Below are 20,347 nucleotides of genomic sequence, written 5' to 3'. Positions count from 1 at the left end.
CCACCAAGTAGTCAAGGAAGTTGTCAGGAGAAAGAAAGAGGCTGCTCTGATGTTCTTCTGCTTAGGAAAGCTTGACAAAGGGGCGTGTCACCGAAACATTGCATTTCCGCACAATAAAACAAACAGGATACTCCCTGCAACTTGAATGCCTTTTGTGCTGATATCTTCTTCCCATAATGTTCTCACCTTGCCTCATGGCAGGAGTGGCCCTGGGTAGGAGACACTTCCATGACCAAGAGAACAGATGACTGGATTTTTTCTTCTGATCAGGGGTTAAAATAGAGTTAGGGGCAGATTTACTAAGGGTCGAATATCGAGGGTTAATTAACCCTCGATATTCGACCAGGAACTAAAATCGTTCGACTTCGAATATCGAAGTCGAACGATTTAGCGCAAATCCTGTGATCGAACGATCGAAGGATTATTCGTTCGATCGAACGATTAAATCCTTCTAATCGAACGATTCGAAGGATTTTAATCCAACGATCGAAGGAATATCCTTCGATCAAAAAAACGCCCCATAGGCTAACATTGAGTTCGGTAGCTTTTAGCTGCCGAACTAGGGGGTCGAAGTTTTTCTTAAAGAGACAGTACTTCGATTATCAAATGGTCGAATAGTCGAACGATTTTTAGTTCGAATCGTTCGATTCGTAGTCGTAGTCGAAGGTCGAAGTAGCCCATTCGATGGTCGAAGTAGCCAAAAAAACACTTCGAAATTCGAAGTTTTTTTAATTCGAATCCTTCACTCGAGCTTTGTAAATGTGCCCCGTAGACTATAGAAGCCAGAGAGGACCTGAAATAAGAACATAGCAGGGCTTTGGAACTTGCAGCTGGAGCAGATCCTCCAAATCCGTTTGTCCGTTTATTGATTGCTCTGGAACATGTGACAAGTAGCTAGATCAGCAATATGGTCATGTTCTTTACCTTCCGCAGAGGTCACAAAAGCCATAGTTATAGCTAAGCTATGTAAAACTCAGACAATGGAGTGGCATATCCAGAGCCCTACCAAACTTTTAACTGAGCTCTGACTCTACAGGGCAATTAAAGTACAAGTTTCATTGGTCTTCAAAAGGATTAAAATGTTTATATAAGTAATTTAAGACTAAGAAACAAAATTGAATATCAATATATTCTGTATAAACAATTTATTTTTAATAATTACAGATACAATACATTCAAGGGAGATCTGTTACAGACTCGAGGACAAGAGTAAAAGACTATATGGCTACTTGGTGATGTTGCTAAAAATCCTTATAAAAATCCTTATAGTAATTGCAGCAAGCTCACTGCTGTTTTGTTGCCTTGGTAAAATAACAGGTAAGGCACGTTGAAGTTCTCAATATTTGATGTTTATATATTTTACTTTCATTTTGGTCCGTACAAAAGGGACAGGCATTTCCCAAGAACCGTGAAATTTTGGGCAATATGAAAAAAATATAGCAAAGTCTAGAGGGCATGCACCAAACCAAAATGAATCACCCGGGTGCCATATACAGATTGCATGAAAATACAGCACTCACCGGATTTTAGAATAAAACAACAGAAACGTTTTTATTGGTAGATTGATGTTTTGGTCTCCACCTGGACCTTTATAGAGAAAGTGGAGACCGAAACATTGATCTACCAATAAAAATCATGTTTAAGAAACATGTTTGAGAAGTTGCAAAAACAGGTAATTGACCTTAAATCTAAATTATGAATGCATAAAGGGATATATCTAGTTCTCTTTAGAAGATACTACTTCACTAAACGATACCTTCTGTGCCTCTTCCTATGGAGTCTTTAGAGTCTTCATACATGTTTAACAGATATCTGGTCAATTTTTGTGGTAGGTATTAGCCACATTTTTGGCCAAATATTAGTTTGGTAGGCCACTTAGTTGGGTCAATAATCTGCCAACTAAAGATAGAAAAGGCTCTACTTGCTTTGAGTTCCACTTGTGAGTGAAGACCTTACAATGCATCATTGGATTATAGATAGATATATAGATAGATTGTGATGGCCAGGTGTGAATTCACGGCGAAGTTCTGAATTTTACCGCCAGCGAATAAATGCCAAATTGCATCGAAAATTCACCGGTAAAAAATTCACAATTTTTTTTGCTGCGCATTTAAAATTGTTGCGCGTCAAAATTATTTGGACGCCCATTGACTTCAATGTATTTGGACAATATAGTCACGCATATAAAAATTGTTGCAGGCGTCAAAATTGACCAATGCATTTAGCTAATTCTTTGCCGTTTTGCGGTAAATTTGCAACTTTCTAGGCGAATCGAGGACAAATTTGACCATCACTATTTATAGACTCTCTATTGGGTAAGAGACCTGAAATTGCATCAAGGGATCTTTTGTGTGTGTTAATAATAATTATTAATATCTCTGTCTTCTGATATAATAAAAAAATACACTTCTAATAAATCCTTAATTTTTGTTGCAGCAAACAAAATATCTGTAAAGAAGGCCCAGCGAATGGATAAAGTAGGTAGATTCTTGCTCTTTATTATACAGTGGGTCCAATTTATCACATTTCTAGTGGAGAAGTTTTAGATATATCATTTATAGGCTCATTGACTTCAAACTCATAATGATATTACGTCACTCATATACAGATATGCAGATCCCTTAAAGTTGCTCAAATAAGGTTGCCTATTCATAATACATTACAAAATGAGTACTAAAAGATGTGCCAGTTAGGGAATGGGTATGGTGCAGGAAGGGGTAAGCCTACATGTCTTCCTACGCCAGCCTCTGATTACTATGGAGAGGCTGAATGCAGGTAGAGTTGTATTTATGGGGTGAACACAGGGTTCTCCTCTCTTTTTTGGAGTGCAGAGACCTGTGGACATCCTTTTACCTAAGGGCAGTTCAAAGTTCAAAAACCATGTTGGATTTGCAAATGTCCCTGTAGGTACTAAATTACACATAGGTGCTGCACAGCACTCGAACTATTTTAGGTAAGCAAATGGATTTGGCAAGTCCTGTACAAAATGAAAAATAAAGGCAATTGGGTGCAATGGTTAAATGCATTGATGAATTGGACCATAAGACTCTACTCTATTGAATAATATCCTGGGACCATTGGGTTACACAGAAGAAACCCAAGTGTCAGGGCCTCACGGCCCAATTAGTGGAAGAGTCCAGACCAAGGAGGAAGCACTAGGTGCAAAGTCCAATTCATAGTATCTAAAGGGTAAAAAGGTAGTGTGGTCGAAATTCAAGGGAGGGCAGCAATCGATCGTGGTCGGGTACAAGGCAGAGGGTCAAAAGCCCAAGAATCAATCAAACAATAATTTTAGAACACCCAGAAATGCCAAGAAGTGTGACCTATTTTTGGGAATTGATCCCAAGTCTTGGAATTCTTTTATTACGATATCAGTGCCCTGCCCTGGGTTCCGCCATCTTGGTTGCAAAGTGGATTGCTCCTGACAGTAAGCTGATTTCATTTGCTAGAACCGTTTCTAAGATCTGGGAGATGCATAAACCCTTATATCAAGCTTATACTTGTTATTGATCCATAGAAGATTTACTTTCACATTCTATTCAATTTTATTTCAGGTTACAGGTATCACTGACTCAAACTCTCCACCAAAAAGTCCTGCAAAGCTTCAATTAGATGCTGGACCTCTGCACACACCCGGCATGGCCTCACCTATTGAATCATTGGAAATCATCTATGATAACATTCCAATGTATATTAATGAAGAGAAAACAGGGAACTCTGTAGAAGATTCCAATGATGAAAAAATATACATTTTAAGTGATTCGAAAAAGTGTTAATCCTAAATATGGCTAATGGACCATTTCACCTTCTTTGTACTTACCTAATAAAAGTAAATAAAAAATCAATACAATGACAAACAATTAGAACTGAAATGATATGTTATGATATACAGATGTAAGAATGACCCTGTCCCACAGAGCTTACAATCAGTCAGGAAGCTATAGTGTTCGGGGAGAAACAGGCTGAGGCAATCTATTTCAGTTGTCCAATTCTCATGTTGGAGCTCATTTTCCATGGGAAGGCTGTCCTGTGGAAAAGTATTTACCATAGTCTCTCAGAGCAGGGCACCGATCAGAAAACTTACCTGTCTGTGTTAGGAACTCCCAGAGGGGCTGGGGGTGCTACCTGCCACTGCAAGGAGCAGAAGGAGACGTGACCAGGTTATTGAGATTGAGTCTAGGGGGCAAATTCACTAAAGGGCGAAGTGACTAATGCTAACGAAAATTCGCCAGCGTGAAGTCATTTCGCAACTTCGCAAATTTACTATCAGTCACCCTGGCGAAACTTTGCCAGCGATGATGATAGCCTAGCGCAACTTCGCACCCTAACGCTGGCGAAGTTGCACTCTGGCGAAGGGGCCAAAAATACGCAAATTTACTAACATTGGTCTTTTTCTGAACGTGACCTCCTTCGCCAGAGTTTACTTCGCCAGGTTAGAGCAGGCGAAGTGCAATAGAGTAGATAGGAGTTTTTTTTTTAAAAAAAGTTGAAAAATAGTTGAAATTACGCTGGCATCTTTTCCTTTTTTAAGGGTGATGGGCTGAAAAAAATCATAAATTTTTTTGGGGGGCATCCTCCATACCCCCTACATTTCCTAACATATGGCACCTAAAATATACAGTGGGCACATGTATAGGGCAAAATAACACCTCTATTTTATTTTATGAAGCTTTCCCAGGCTTGTGTAATGTAATGTATTTTCTTTTTTTTTTTTTTTTTTTTTTAAACTTCTTTTTATTGATTTTAACAACAATGCATCCACACGAAGAGATACAAATCACAGAAAAAAAAAAAAAAAAAAAAAAAAAAAAGGAAAAAAGAAAAAGAGAAAGGAAAGGTAGAGGAAAAGGAAAGTAAAGTAGAGGAGGGCGGAGGGGGGGGTCGAACGTACAGAGTAATCATACACAATAACACAATGCCAACATTCTAGACCTCAAAAAACATGTGGGCTGTTAGTTGCAGGGTTAAGCACCCAGATCATCCAAATGTCTATGAACTTGTCCATACAGCCTCTAGCAAAATAGGCAGCTTTGTAGCATGGCAGTGCCTTATTAACTAATTCTTTCCAGGTAGCAAGTGTTGGAGGATCAGGCCTGTTCCATTTCAAAATTATCTGTTTACGTGCATAGTACATTAACAATTGAAGCAATATTCTGTCGGAACCCTTGTCAACAAATCCCTTCGTCAAACCCAAGAGCGCCAGTGCTGGGTCCAGAGGTAACTCGAGGACCATTATTTTAGATATAAAGGCGGTTAATTGTGTCCAGTAGGTCACTAGTTTGGGGCAAGCCCATATCATATGTAGCCAAGTCCCCGGGTGGCCACACCCTCGAGTACAATTGGCGTCTCTGGTGGGAGTAATGTGGTGGAGGCGCTCAGGAGTTAAGTAGGAGCGATGTAGGAATTTCACCTGAATCAGCTTGTCTCTGCTGGCAATCAAGGGTTGAGTCAGTAACCGGAGAATTTCCGACCACTTATCGGGATCTAAGTCCACTATGTCTAAAAGCCATTTGTCATAAGTGCGGAGCTGCTGTCTGTCTTGCCATGATTGAATGGTTTGGTAGATAGTGGAGAGAGGTTTGGGTACATCCTGCAGTTGTAGTTTGGTTTCCAATTCGGAAGCTTGGATAAGTGTCAGAGGACCAACGAGTTGCTTTTTTGCTGCATGATGGAGTAGGCAGCTCCGAAAATATGCCGCCTGGGTAACTGGAAACGAGGTTTGCAGTTGGTCTCTACTGAGGAATTGGTCCTGGGGGAACAAATCTTTCACAAATCTCAGGCCGGCTGTTGCCCAAATATGATAGTCGGGGATGTCCAGCATAAGAGGGAGATTCACATTGCGCCATAGTGGAGCATGAGGGGAGTACACAGTCAGGCCCTTGGGGGTGAAAATAGATTGTGTGACTTTCCAGGCTGTGATAGTGGTGATCATGGACCTGGTGACCATTGGGTGTGCCTCCCTTCCCCTGTATACCAAGAGCCGCAGGGCCTCCCTTGACCCCAAAACGGCAGCTTCCAGGGTCACTGCCGAGTTCGAGCAGTCTGACTCAAACCACCATCTACTTGTCACCAGAATTGCCGCCAAGTAATAGTGGTATAGGTTGGGCAATGCCAGGCCACCTGCCTGAGTTGAGCGTTGTAAAGTGGAGAAGCTTATCCTCGGGTTTTTGTTGTCCCAAATGAAAGAGCGGAGTTGTGAGTCCACATGAGAAAAAAAACATTTAGGCAAGCAGATCGGTGTATTTCTGAAAACATACAAAAATTTAGGGAGAAATTTCATTTTGACCAGGTTGAGTCTGCCATACAGCGAAAGAGGAAGCGAAGCCCAAAGTGAAAATTTAGTTTTCATGTCAGTGAGGATGGGGTCAATATTGAGTTTCCTATACTGAGTGACATCTCGTGTAACCTGGATCCCAAGATATGTGAATTTGTCCACCCATTGGAGTGGGGAGTCGGGGGGTAGGTGGTTTTTGGCCTCAACATCTATCGCGAATAGGGTGGATTTTCCCCAGTTCACTTTCAAGCCCGAGAACTTACCGTTCTCATCAATAACACTAAGGAGATTGGTCAAGGAGCGGTTGGGGCTGTCTAGGAATAGAAGTAAATCGTCTGCGTAAAGGGCAATTTTTTCCACTAGGTTACCCCTAATTAAACCGCCAATGTCCGGCTTATTTCTGATTATCTCGGCCAAGGGTTCCATAGCTAGGCAAAACAGGAAGGGTGAAAGCGGGCAGCCTTGCCTGGTGCCCCTCTGTAGTGCAAAGGTGGGGGATAGCATATTATTCGCTCTAATTTGGGCCGTGGGAGAATTATACAGTGCCTGAAGCCAGCAGAGGTACCGGGGACCAAAGCCGAAGCGCTTTAGGGTCTGCCAGAGGAAGGGCCATTCGACCGAGTCGAAGGCCTTCTCCGCATCCAGAGCCGCTATCGCCCGAGTACCCATGTTATCATGTTGCAGTTGGAGGTGAGTAAAGAGCCTCCTGATGTTCACATCAGTAGCTCTAGTGGGTATGAACCCAGTCTGATCAGAGTGTACTAGATCTTTCATAAAAGGCTTGAGCCTGTTCGCCAGGATCTTAGCTAGCAATTTGGCGTCAAAATTTATAAGGGATATCGGGCGATAAGCGGAGCACTGAAGTGCGTCCTTCCCTTTTTTGGGTATTAAGGATATGAAGGCCTGCGACATGGACAGAGGTGTGGTACCCCTGCTGGCTATTTCGTTCATTAGACCAGTTAGGTGGGGTCCCAGCAATTGTAAGTGGTGTTTGTAGAACTCGGCTGGGAGCCCGTCTGGGCCCGGGGCCTTGCCTGTGGGGGAAGCTTTCACTGCCTCTTCCACCTCCTCAAGTGTTGTAATGTATTTTCTGCTACATATACGTCCATTGTACTTTAACTTGGCGCCGTCTTTTATATGAGGCATCGCTAGCGTAAATTCGATTTGCTTGACGAATTAAAGCTAGCGCAACTTCGCTACCATTCGAATTACGCCACAACTTTGGTGACGGAGAAAATATTAGCAAAACAGTTTCACAAAGTGCGAATTTAAGTTACTGTCAACGCTATTTTCGCGCATAACAACCTCACACATTGGATGCGCTCTCGCAAATTCTTGTCTCATTTGTGCGCCATTTGTGAAAATTTACTCACAATGCGAATTCGCAAAAAACAGAAAGATGGGCAGAGCAGTGCAATATATTAGCGTTCAGGAAAAAACATGGGCAATACAACCATTTGCGAAAAAATTTGTGCTGTGTGAACTTTATAAATGACCTCCAGTGAAGGTGGTTTAAGTAGAAAAGGTTCAGATATTGCGTCTTTATTAACAAGATTTTTAGACTCCATGGTTTTCCTACGTCTATTGTTTCTGACCGAGGAGTGCAATTTGTTTTCCTGTATTTGGCGTGCTTTTTGTAAATTATAGGGCAGAGTCCGCAGGGCTTAGTGAGAAGCCTGAATATTTCAGAGTGTGGATACCAACCTGTATGGTGAGAACCCCAGCTTAAACGTTAAGCTCAAAAAAGTAAAGCAGATATACTTCAGGGCAGTAGGCTCACAAGTGGAAAGGGTTTTATTATACCTGGCTATACCTTAGGAAAGAGATTCCATTTACATGTGTACAAACATAGCCAAGCTGGTTGCTGGTTGTGAATTCTGCATGGAATTAATCTGTTGGCAAATACATCTGGCATATATACACAATGATTGTACAAGTGAATGAAGGACCATCTGTCTGATCGTATATTTACATGGCCTGTATGGGTCTATTTGGTTAATAGACTACAAAGTGGGCAAGTTTGCCATTGTTTGTCAGTATGTATGTATTTTCAGTATACTGACTGAATATCTTTTATTTGTGGTAGGGCTGGCATAACCCAAGTAACCATGATCAATGCAGAAAAAGTAATAGTTTGGTGTAAAGAGCCAAAATCTACTACTCATCAGTAAAAGACAGTAATATGTTATAAGTTGCCTTTAACATACACACTGACAATTCAAAGCTGTGATTAGTTATAATATGGAAGCCATCTTTCATGAGTCATTAGGCCAGTTTTTAAAATCTTTTTGTACAGTATATATTCCTGGCAGTCTCCTATATTTCTCATGGAACCACCTTCGTTCACATAACCCAACTGAGCTGCTGTCTCCTACCTTAAATCTTTTCTTATAATCTCTGAGTTGCTTTATCATGATGTATCCATGTAGTTGATTAAGTTACTCAATATGTGTTACGATAGGTATCCCAAACCCAAAACAATCCCCAAGGGATTCAGTTTTCAGCTTATAACAACTACAGTACCTTTTGCTTCGAGAGGACCCTCTGGTACTCGGGTGCTGCCAGGTCTTATCGTGAGAGGACCAGTGAGAGAGTTCTGGGCAGGTAAGGGACCACACACAGTACACAGAAAGGACGGGGATCAAGGAGCTTGGTCAAAGGACAGGCCAGGTCAATACTAAACTGACAATATGGTACCAAATCAAGAGCAGAAACTTAGTTGAGGTCACAGGCCAAGGTCAAACAGGAACGCGGAACACAATCAGAATGGTCAAATAACAGGCAAGGGTCAAGAACAAACATCAGACAATATGTAAGCGAACCCAGGAACTATGAAGATAGACCTGATCAGTGCAGAGCAGGGGTCTTCATAGGCAGCCTAATGGCTTACACCGATCACCTGGGGTCAGATTGATACCAGGTGAACAAAGCCACGCCTACTTGCAATTACAAATATAGCAATGGGAGTGAACAAGGTCCGTTGTTGTCTGCTCACGCAGAGCAGTGGTAACTCAAGCAGCCCACAAACACCAGGTCCCTGGTTCAACTCCACAAGTAAATACAATATGGGGGCATTTCTGGGCCTTTTGCATCTTATATAATCTCTATATGTCTAAATCTGTTTTTTTTTTGGTGTGCCCTCCATTGATTTGTGATTTCCTTTGTAATTATACCACCCTCAGGCACTTCAAAATGAGCCAATGTCTCAACCATTGTCAATGACTTCACTTTTTACCCTCCCATTTGTAACTGTTATTTCCAATAACTAGCCCCCAACCTCTAACTCAACTTCCTTGACTACTTGGTGGTCAGACTGGTGAGAAACTGACCAGCAGTTGGCACTTTGTAACAAAATCTAACAGTATATGTATCCCTTAAGATCTTGAAATTAAAAGATAAGTAAACCTTTAAAATAAGTGAATTTTAAATTGCTGAGGGTGCTATTCTAAGCACTTTTGTAATTTTCATTAATTATTTATTTTTAATTCCAAGATATTAAGGGATACATGTACTGTTTATATGAATGAATTTTGTTACAATAGAGAAAAAGGCTGCTCTGAATTTCTTCTGCTTAGGAAAAAAACTTAAAAAACCTTTCTCACATCTTTCCTAAGCAGAAGAACATCAGAGCAGCCTCTTTCTCTTGACAACTTTCTTGACTACTTGGTGGTCAGACTGGTGGGAAACTGACCAGCAGGTGTCACTGTTGTAAGAAAATTCATTCATATTAACAGTACATGTATCCCTTAATATCTTGGAATTAAAGAAAAATAAATAATGAATTTACTTTACAAAAGTGCTTAGAATCGCACCCTCATCATTTTTACACTAATTTAAAGGTTTAATTATCCTTTAAAGAAAAATAAATAATGAAGGTAAATGGCAAAAGTGCTTAGAATAGCACCCTCATCAATTTTAGTAGCTAAGTAAATGTTTCTCTAAATGTTACAGACCTTTACCACTGCATTGCTTTATGTGTGATATCTATAAGCTGCTGAATATCTCTTCTGTTCTTCTCTGAGACACTGCCTTTTCACACCATCCACTTCTACAACCTTTTCTTCATCTTAAACCCTCTACTGTTACTGTAATTCCTTCCACTTATTCCCACACAAGGAACTCTCAATCAGTCTCTCTTATTATCCCACATGGAGCATAGTATCCTAACCATGGTGAATGTCAGCATTTATTACCCTTCTATTTGTGTCAGTAAGTTACCTACCCACAGATTGTAAGCTCTGTGGGACAGGGTCCTTCTTCCATCTGTGTATCATAACATGTCATTTCACTTCTAATTGCATTAATGTATCTCGAAGAAAAGGTGGCTTCAAAAGGTACCAGCCAGGGCTCGAACCACAAGCATTTGAGGGAGAATCCAGGCGATTTACTGCATGCACCATAGAACAGACACATGAGGGCAGTAGTTGTACAGACTCCAAAGGAGTAGTCACTCTTGAATGCAGCCAGATGAAAATGGAAGGGTTCTGTGCTGGTATAAACAACCCTGAAAGGACCTTTGAAAGCACCCACCACAAGATTCAAACAAAGAACTCCCTGGGCAGACAACAGGCGCTTTTGACCACCACACAAACTGAATATTCCCTTGTGCATCTTCATTGACTGGCAGTGCCGACAGTCCATCTTCTGTCTAATAGAGTCAATGCGAACATTGGGTTCCTCCATTAGGCTACCTTTTTCTTGAAAGGGTTGCCTGTAAAACCCCCCCCCCCGCTGCCTTTGTTGGGGTGTGGCTTGCTTCAGCTCACAGTTGACCTTGGTAAATTGTTGAACAAAGACAGGTTTCTGTAGATAGCTTGAATAAAAAACAAATGAGAAGCTGAATAGCGAAGGCAGCTTTGGCACTTTACCGAACCATAAATATCGGTTACTCATTAATGTAGCTCAAAGAAAAGGCGACTTACAGCAAAAGGGACCAGTCGCAGCTTGAACCCCAAGCATGTGATAATGCATGTGATTTGCTGCCTGCACCAAAGAACAGACACATGAAGGAAGCAATGTTGCAGACTCCAATGTAGTAGTCACTCTTGAATGCAGCCAGACAAAAGGGAAAGGTTCGGTACGGGTATAAACAACCCTGAATGTACCAGGAAAGCATCCAACCCAGGAGCAGAACTCAGGACTCCACGGGTGGACAAAAGGCACTTTAGCTCCCCGCACCACAGAGCCTAATCATGCCAAGGTGGGTTACGGATGACCACAAGAACCTAATGTCCCCTTGTGCCTCTTCATTGACTGGCAGTGCCAACAGTTCATCTTCCCCTAATAGAGTCAATACGAACCCCAGGTTCCTCCATTCGGCTGAACTTCTTCTTGCTGGGGTTGACTGTAAGACCCCCCCCCCTCTCCCCCTCTCCACTGCCATTTTTGGGCATGCCTTGCATCAGCTCACAGTTGACCATGGTAAATTGTAGAACAAAGACAGAGTTCTGTAGATAGCTTGAAAAAAAAGCATTTGAGAAAATGATTAGCGAAGGCAGCTTTGGCTCTTTACCGAAATGTAAATATCAGTTCCTCATTGATGTAGCTTTAAGAAAAGGTGACTTACGGCTAAAACTGGGCTTAAACCCCAGGCACTTGAGGGAGAAACCATGCAATTTGCTTCATGCACCATAGAACTGACAGGTGAGGGCCCTGGTTTTAGCCACCCATGCCACTGAGCCTTATCCTGCCAGGGCGGGTTCCGGATTACCACAAGAACTGAATACCCCCTTGTGCCTTTGCATTGACTGCCAGTGCTGAAAGTCCATCTTCCGCCTCATAGAGTCAATACGAACCCCGGCTGACTGACTCGGACTACCACCACCCGGATCGATGAGCTTTTGGCGCATCCAGGCGATTTGGTCCCCATCTCATTAAGAAATGTGCTGAGGTCGAGCGCGCATGGATCCAAGACAAGCCCCAAAAAGGGAAGCAACATAAGTCGGCCCGCCGCAGAACCTAGACCTGCCCGGTATGCCTTTACATCGAAAAGGCAGTGTCGGCAGGGCAAGGTGGGGGTGAAGATAGCAAAACCAAGTGATTTGCTTCATGTGCCACAGAATAGAGATGCGAGGGCACCAGTTTTGCAGACTATAAAGTAGTAGTCACTGTTGAATGCAGCCAGGGTTTATGTACATGCATAAACAACCCTGAAAGGACATAGAAATTATTAACTCTGGGATTCAAACTCAGGACCCCACGGGCAGCCAAAACATTCCAGGTAGGTTCCTGGTAACTAAATGTCACATTGCGCCTCTTCATTGACTAACAGTGCTGTCAGTCCATCATTGAGTCAATATGAACCCTGGGTTCCTCAATAGGAGACGCCTCCCAAATGGTCGAGTGTACCTTGACCATACCTTTTCCATACTTTGCCCTTAACTTGCCAATAGCTTGCCCTTACCTTGCCTTAGCATCAACTTCGTTTTTTTCCCCCATATAGAACCCTTTTTAGGGTTTGCCTAGCATCAGCCTGCAGTTGACCTTGGCAAATTGCTTTAAAAAAAAAGTATTCGGGAAGCTTATTAGTGAAGATCGGTTACTCGTGAATGTACCCTGAGGAAAATAGAGCTTTGGCGAACCCTAAGTATCAGTTACGCATTAATGTAGCCTGAGGAAAGCGATGCCTTTGTGTAAAACAGAAACAGACAGGTACCAAACAGGCCTGGAACTAGGGGAAGGAAACAGGCGATTTGCCACATGCTCTAAAGAGCAGACAGGTTATCTTGTAGCATGGGGGGGGGGCGATTTTGCCAAATTGAAAGTAGAAGTCGCTCTTGAATGAAGCATGAAGAACATGGCACCGATGACCCGGCAAGGGTCTCCCTTCGTCAGGATACAATTCACAGTGCACACACCAATTTAACCCCATCAAGCCCCGCCTCCATTTCCCAGTTTTTAATCCCTATTCCTTACAAATTTTTCTGTCTCTGCCCTTTTTTACAGATAAGAACAATTGAGTGAATACATAGAATACTAAGGGGTACTAGAAATGATTATTCCAATGTATATTACAAATATTTTGTGAATTTGAGGAAAAACAATGTTATATCCAATTTTTCACAACTTTGCTATTGTGGTTTTATAAAAGTTGTTTGCACTGTGGAATGCCTAGAGACACTAGGATATTGTCACTTCTTAATTGGACAAATTGGATTGCGGTGTAATTTTTCATAGATGGCATGCTGGGAAATGGAGGTGGGGCTTCATGGGGTTAAATTGGTGTGTGCACTGTGAATTGTATCCTGATGAAGGGAGGGTTTCCCCCCAAAACGTTGAACTACTGGTGGCATAATAAAAGGGTCATTTTCCCTGACTGCATTTAATTGAGTGTGTGCGGATCTGTCTCCAATTTATTGCTGTTGCTAGGGACCCGGCCGGGTCTATGGATGACCAGCACCACCATTGCAGTTAATCTGCAGTTAAGCAGTTAAAGTGGCAGAATCATTACATTGGGTGAAGGTAGCCTGCCTGTGATGGAAGGAGGGGCAAGCTGTCTGCTATTAGGTCGGTTGCTGGGATTGCTAAACTGTCCACCCCAAAGTCCTCCCTTACTTGTGTACTCAGGCAGTGTATTGACTCTGTTAGCTGGAAGATGACCTGCAGGCACTTCCTGACAATGTAAAGGTACATGGGACATTTGGTTGTTGTATATACCGGGCAGGTATAGGCTTTGTGGCAGATCCAAGACAAGCCCCAAAAAGGGCAATGGCTTAGCCCCCCCCCATGCAGAGCCTAGACCTGTATGGTGAAGTTCTGGATGATCGTAACAATCGGATGTCCTCATGTGCCTTTAGATCGAAAAGCAGTGTCGGCAGGCCAAGGTGGGGGCTAAAATAGTCTGCCTTGGATGGAAGGAGGGGAAAGCTGTCTGAAAAAAAAGGATCTGTACTTGATACTGGATGGACCAATGAAAGTCACTGGAGAGAGATATAGAGGTGTGTCAATTCAACAGCATTCAACAAATTTTCCAGTGAAATTTATCCCTTAAAGCGTGAAATCAAATAACAGCAACTGGGAGGCACACACTGCAGCACAATACATTCCATCAGCAATAAACAAACAATTGGCTTTGGAGTTTAGTTTCCCTTGATACCCATTTAAAGCTATATCCCAAATATATAATGACTATGAGCTGACAGGTCAGTCAAATCCCCTCCCCCCGATTATTCTGAAAATGAGTTGGACAATAGATCTTGGTCAGCCAAAGTACGATATGAACAGCACCACAATTCTTGTAAAAGTTAAAATGCCTTTATTGCTCAAGTGTCGGGCATTACCGCAATGTTTCAGGCCTCATTTGGCCCTTTTTCAATAGATCTTGGTCAGCTCTGGAAACTCCTTGACATTTGGGCCATTTTTAGGGGAAATAAAAGACTTGCACGAATCGGAGAGTCTCTTTAAGAAGAAATACAATATGTCACTGTCAGTAAAGAGGCGGCAGTTTCACTTTCACTTCTTGCTGCAGTTCTGAGCAGAGCTGCAGGGACATATTTATAAGTCGCGTGCAGGAAAATTACACTGTGAAGTACTCAATTATCAAATCTCATCCATTTCTTGGTAATGTCCCTCCTTCCAAGAAACCCTTCTTATTCAGGAATCAAATGAAATTCCACTGATACAACCTGTGCGGACGCTGTTCATTACTGGTATTAATCTGCAGCTTCACCTTGAATGGGCATCAAGTACCCTGTCACATATTTCCCAGTCACCGCTCAACAAGCAGATGCTGCAGAACTATTACAGTCTGATACATTTCTCCGCAGAAGCTTCAGTCTCTAATGAACAATAACTCTTACAACTGATATATTAGTTGCTGGTGTTGCTCATGCTGCTGATACTGATGTATGTAACATATGAATCAAATGAGGAGCAGAAGGCAGAATCAGAACTAGGGTGTGGGCAGTAGTGATATGCAGGTGGCCCAATATATACAGGATCTGCATGTTACCTGTGGGTTGTACGAATTTGGGCCGACCTCGCTGCACTATTGACGACGTTACACTTCTGCCTTCCAGTTTTATAGGAGCGAGACTTCCCAGCCCCTTTTGTGAGTTTATCAGGGGGCAGGGTGGCGCGGGTCTAGAAATGGAGGGGAAAGCCGGGTACGGGTCTGGGTTAGGTGCTATTTAAATTTTTCCCAACCCACATATCACTAGTGAGCAGGATAGGCACATCAAATGTGTAGAGGGGAACAAGGTGCTCCAGAATTAAATGTAAAGTAACCCACCATACAATGAAAGTGGTCCGGGTGCATCAGCCCCAGACCCCCAGCTTTAGGGAGCGGTACAGCAGAAGATAAGGAAGCAGAGCTGTCCGGTACTCAAACGGATCCACAGGACCAGAGATATTCAGTTAAAAGATATTTTTATTAGTAGAAAAATTAAAATGATATTTGCATCTCCATCCACCCTACGCGTTTCGCACCTTTTGGGGTGCTTAGTCATGGGCTCATAGGCACATGCCTAGAAAGTAGTTGGAGGGTCAGCTATAAGTCGACCAGCACCTCACCCTAACCCAGCCCTGAAGCACCCACACCTAACTTAAACCCAGTGATCTCCCCTATTTATATACCTGCACCTGACCCTATGATGCCACAGAAGCGGATGGGGCACGCCAGTGCAAGTATATAAAAAGTCATGCACAAAGGTGGAAGTGGGGCACTAGAAAGGGTGGGATGCACGCAGACAACAGTTCAGCCCACGAACCCCTGGGCCTGAACCCACCCTACCCACGGGTCCCACAGGCTTTAGGCTGGTGGCAAATCACTAGGACACGGCTCAATATGCAGACAGAACAACAGGAGGAGTAATACAAGGGGGAATATAGCAAAGATAGTGGGTGGGGTGGTATGTTCGAGTTGGGGCTGGGGGCAAACTGCTGGGGTATCAGAACTGTAGCTGTAGCATAATGGTAGTACCTACCTCCAGAATGCATTCAATTGTAATTTAAGTTGAGTAACTCCAACCAAACAAGTTTGTTTTTGACATACAGGGAATTTGGGGCAATGCCCATTATAATCTTATAAACAAATACTAGAGCACACAAAAGGGAGTTTCCTCATAACTCCCTTTTCAGCACTTTGTTGATTATTTATTTTGAGAGAAGGCCTTTTAGGGCTTTTCCAAAGTAGACATCATTTTGGCAATGTGACACACGATATGATGCAACTGGCACATTTAGATTAGGGCGATTGACTTCTTTGGGAAGGCTAAAGTTGGCCACACATGGACAGGCACATTTGATACAGTGACAGCTACACAGACACATTGTATAAAGAGAGGCAGTGGGTATAAACAGTTACATGTATAATGGTTCCCAAAAAAGAAACGAGTGAATGCAAGAAACACACTGTAGCAGAATAAATGATGCGCTAATTTCACACATATATTACCCTCATACACCCATGGCACATACATGATCACTAAATTACACTATGGGGCCCATTTACTTAGCTCAAGTGAAGGAATTAAAAAAAGAACTTCGAATTTCGAATGTTTTTTTTGGCTACTTCGACCATCGAATGGGCTACTTCGACCTTTGACTACGACTTTGTTCGACTATTCGACCATTCGATAGTCAAAGTACTGTCTCTTTAGAAAAAAAACTTCGACCCCCTAGTTCGCCACCTAAAACCTACCGAAGTCAATGTTAGCCTATGGGGAAGGTCCCCATAGGCTTTCTAAGCTTTTTGAAGTCAAAGAAAAATCGTTCGATTGATGGATTAAAATCCTTCGAATCGAACGATTCGAAGGATTTAATCGTTCGATCGAACGAATTGCGGTAAATCCTTCGACTTCGATAATTGAAGTCGAAGAGTTTCCATTCGGTAGTTGAATATCGAGGGTTAATTAACCCTTGATATTCGACCATGAGTAAATTTGCCCCTATATGTCTTTTTCTGGCATAGATGCACATATATTCTTCCTTCCTTTTTCCTTTTTTAACTCCCTCTAGTTCCCTTTCCCTATAAGCCTCTTCCATATAGAATTACGTTCTTTTAATTCTTTCTTCACTTTGTTTCCTTCTAGCCTTCCCTTTTTCTCCCACTCTGCTCGTTGCTCCCATACACATGGTTTTATTTTCACCTTCAGCCCTGTGTGTCAATCCTTTAAGCTAAATATGTTTCCCAGCCACAGAGTAGAGTTTCCCCTGAACAATCACAAAATGTACTGAGCAAAGAAATGATAATGAAAAAAAATCTACATGTTGAAACACCCCTTCCTAAGAGTACAATTTTCATTCGTAATTCAGAGATTTCTGGATAAGGGGTTTCTAGATAATGGATCCTAACCCTTATATTTATGTCCACCTGTTTAATATTGTTAGTCAGATTGAAATAAGTTTTTTTTGTGAAAATCCCTCTCCCTCCTGCATTGTATGTGAATGTGACTCACCCAGATCTCCTGATCATACAGTCTGAGGGAGTATCAATATTATCTAAATAAAGCACTTTTATTATTATTATTATTATTATTATTATTATATGCAGGGCTGGAACTAGGGGTAGGTAGAAGAGGCAGCAGCCTAGGGCGCAATAATAGGGGGGTGCTGGGCAGCCACTTCTAAAACTCTTGTTGCTCTCCCTCTCCTCCCTCCTTCTGTCACTCACCCCTCTCTCTCCGTCCGTCTCTTCACTCTCTTGCACTCGTGGCTTAGGGTGCCCGGCTGGCCTGGCCCGACCTTTATTATATGATCAAAAATAGATCTCCCATCTATTTTTACCAACAGGAACTTCTGCTATGTCATACATGTAATATTCCCTTTTATCACCAACATTGTCACACTCATGAATAATATACTCTGATGTGTGCAACTTATGCAATAAAAGTATATAAATATGTTACACAAGAGCCATGAATTTCATGTCAGTTATTTCCTTATAAATGGTGTATAGTGGCGTAAAATAATGTCACATTACTTCCTAAAACTTGTGTATTATAATAAATAATGTAACCCCCGCTGTACGGGAAGATATTAGAATAGGGTGGTACATTATCCCTTATAATACAGGAGTGATACTCAGAGTTCCCTGTATAACTCAGCCTGCAACCTTGTACCTTTATATGGTCACAGAACCCCTCAGTGACTTCTAATATCCTTATCATTTACAGTAGGGGGTACAGTATATAGTATAGAAAGGCATAATTATTATACAAAGCCCATGTTGGATCCCAGAAATGCCAGGGTAAAAACATTATTACTTATTGTGATGTGACTCCTGGCTGGGGAGTGTCAGGTGGTTTCAGGTGGGATAAAAGTGGGAAGGGAATGGAATTGTTTGAGATTTCATAACTATAAAAGAAACTATGTGGAGTTATTTTTAAGCAGAGACGGGAAGCTCAGATGACTTTTATCTGCCCTTATTGACACAATATATAGTTTATATCAGTTATAAACGGTGAGTTCTGATGTCATTTCTGTCACATGACTCACTGAAACTTGTGTATTATAATAAATAAAGTACCCCCAGTTGTAAAATATGAGGATATTAGAAGTTACCTCGGAGTTTCATGACCATATAAAATTTTTATATGGTCATGAAACTCCTCGGTAACTTATAATATCCTTATATTTTACAAGAGGGGGTACTTTATTCACTATATAAAGCATAGTGTGACTAAGCCTTGTTTATAGCAAACCCCAGTCCAGCTACTCCCATGAAGCCCTGGTTATGGAATAATATGGACGTGTTGTATTCTTGCAAGATCTCTCATAATGTATGTACATTGGAGACCCAGAGAGCATGCTGGGAGATTACTAGTGATGAGCGAATCTGTACCATTGTCAGGAGAAAGAAAGAGGCTGCTCTGATGTTCTTCTGCTTAGGAAAGGTTTGAGAGAGGCTTTCATTTTTTTCCTGAGCAGAAGAACATCAGAGCAGCCTCTTTCTTTCTCCTAACAACTTCCTTGACTACTTGCTGGTCAGACTGGTGGGAAACTGACCAGCAGGTGGCGCTGTTGTAACAAAATTCATTCATATTAACAATACATGTAACCCCTAATATATTGGAATTAATGAAAAATAAATAAGGAATGTAAATAGCAAAAGTGCTTAGAATAGCACCCTCATCAATTTTCACTTATTTTAAAGGTTTACTAATCTTATTTACTGTGTGTTACCATTTTTACTAACGTGCATGTTGGGTAACAGCGTCGGACCTCCCTGGGCCCCCAGGTTCACCTTTAGGATAACTTTTAGTATGTTATAGAATGGCCCATTTGAAGCAACTTTTATTAAATTGGTTTTCTTTAAAGGGATCCTGTCATCGGAAAACATGTTTTTTTCAAAACGCATCAGTTAATAGTGCTACTCTAGCAGAATTCTGCACTGAAATCCATTTCTCAAAAGAGCAAACAGATTTTTTTATATTCAATTTTGAAATCTGACATGGGGCTAGACATTTTGTCAATTTCCCAGCTGCCCCTGGTCATGTGACTTGTGCCTGCACTTTAGGAGAGAAATGCTTTCTGGCAGGCTGCTGTTTTTCCTTCTCAATGTAGCCGAAGGAGTCTCAGTGGGACATGGGTTTTTACTATTGAGTGTTGTTCTTAGATCTACCAGGCAGCTGTTATCTTGTGTTAGGGAGCGGTTATCTGGTTACCTTCCCATTGTTCTTTTGTTTGGCTGCTGGTGGGGGGAAAGGGAGGGGGGTGATATCACTCTAATTTGCATTACAGCAGTAAAGAGTGATTGAAGTTTATCAGAGCACAAGTCACATGACTTGGGGCAGCTGGGAAATTGACAATATGTCTAGACCCATGTCAGATTTCAAAATTGAATATAAAAAAATCTGTTTGCTCTTTTGAGAAATGGATTTCAGCGCAGAATTCTGCTGGAGCAGCACTATTAACTGATTTATTTTTTTTATATTTATTGGTCTTTTTCTTCTGACTCTTTGCAGCTTTCAAATGGGCATGGCTGACCCCTCATAAAAAGCAAATGCTCTGTAAGGCTGCAAATGTATTGTTATTGCTACTTGGTAACCCCCATCTTTCTATTCGGGCCTCTCCTATTCATATTCCAGTCTCTTATTTAAATAAATGTATGGTTGCTAAGGGAATTTGCACCCT

The 20,347-nt window shown here is 41.8% G+C and overlaps 1 long non-coding RNA gene across 1 annotated transcript; it reads left to right on the top strand.

Annotated features, from left to right (window-relative positions):
• Window positions 1-1,185: 1,185 nt before the first annotated feature.
• On the top strand, window positions 1,186-3,705 carry LOC121400334. The gene is made up of 3 exons (XR_005965677.1): window positions 1,186-1,317; window positions 2,437-2,477; window positions 3,555-3,705. It is a non-coding gene; the product is annotated as an uncharacterized LOC121400334 (long non-coding RNA).
• The last annotated feature ends 16,642 nt before the right edge of the window (window positions 3,706-20,347 follow it).

The sequence above is a fragment of the Xenopus laevis genome, chromosome 2S, assembly GCF_017654675.1.
Source record: "Xenopus laevis strain J_2021 chromosome 2S, Xenopus_laevis_v10.1, whole genome shotgun sequence".
NCBI lineage: Eukaryota > Metazoa > Chordata > Amphibia > Anura > Pipidae > Xenopus > Xenopus laevis.
The sequence above is the reverse complement of the archived record's forward strand: the minus strand, read 5'-3'. Positions and strand labels throughout refer to the sequence as shown.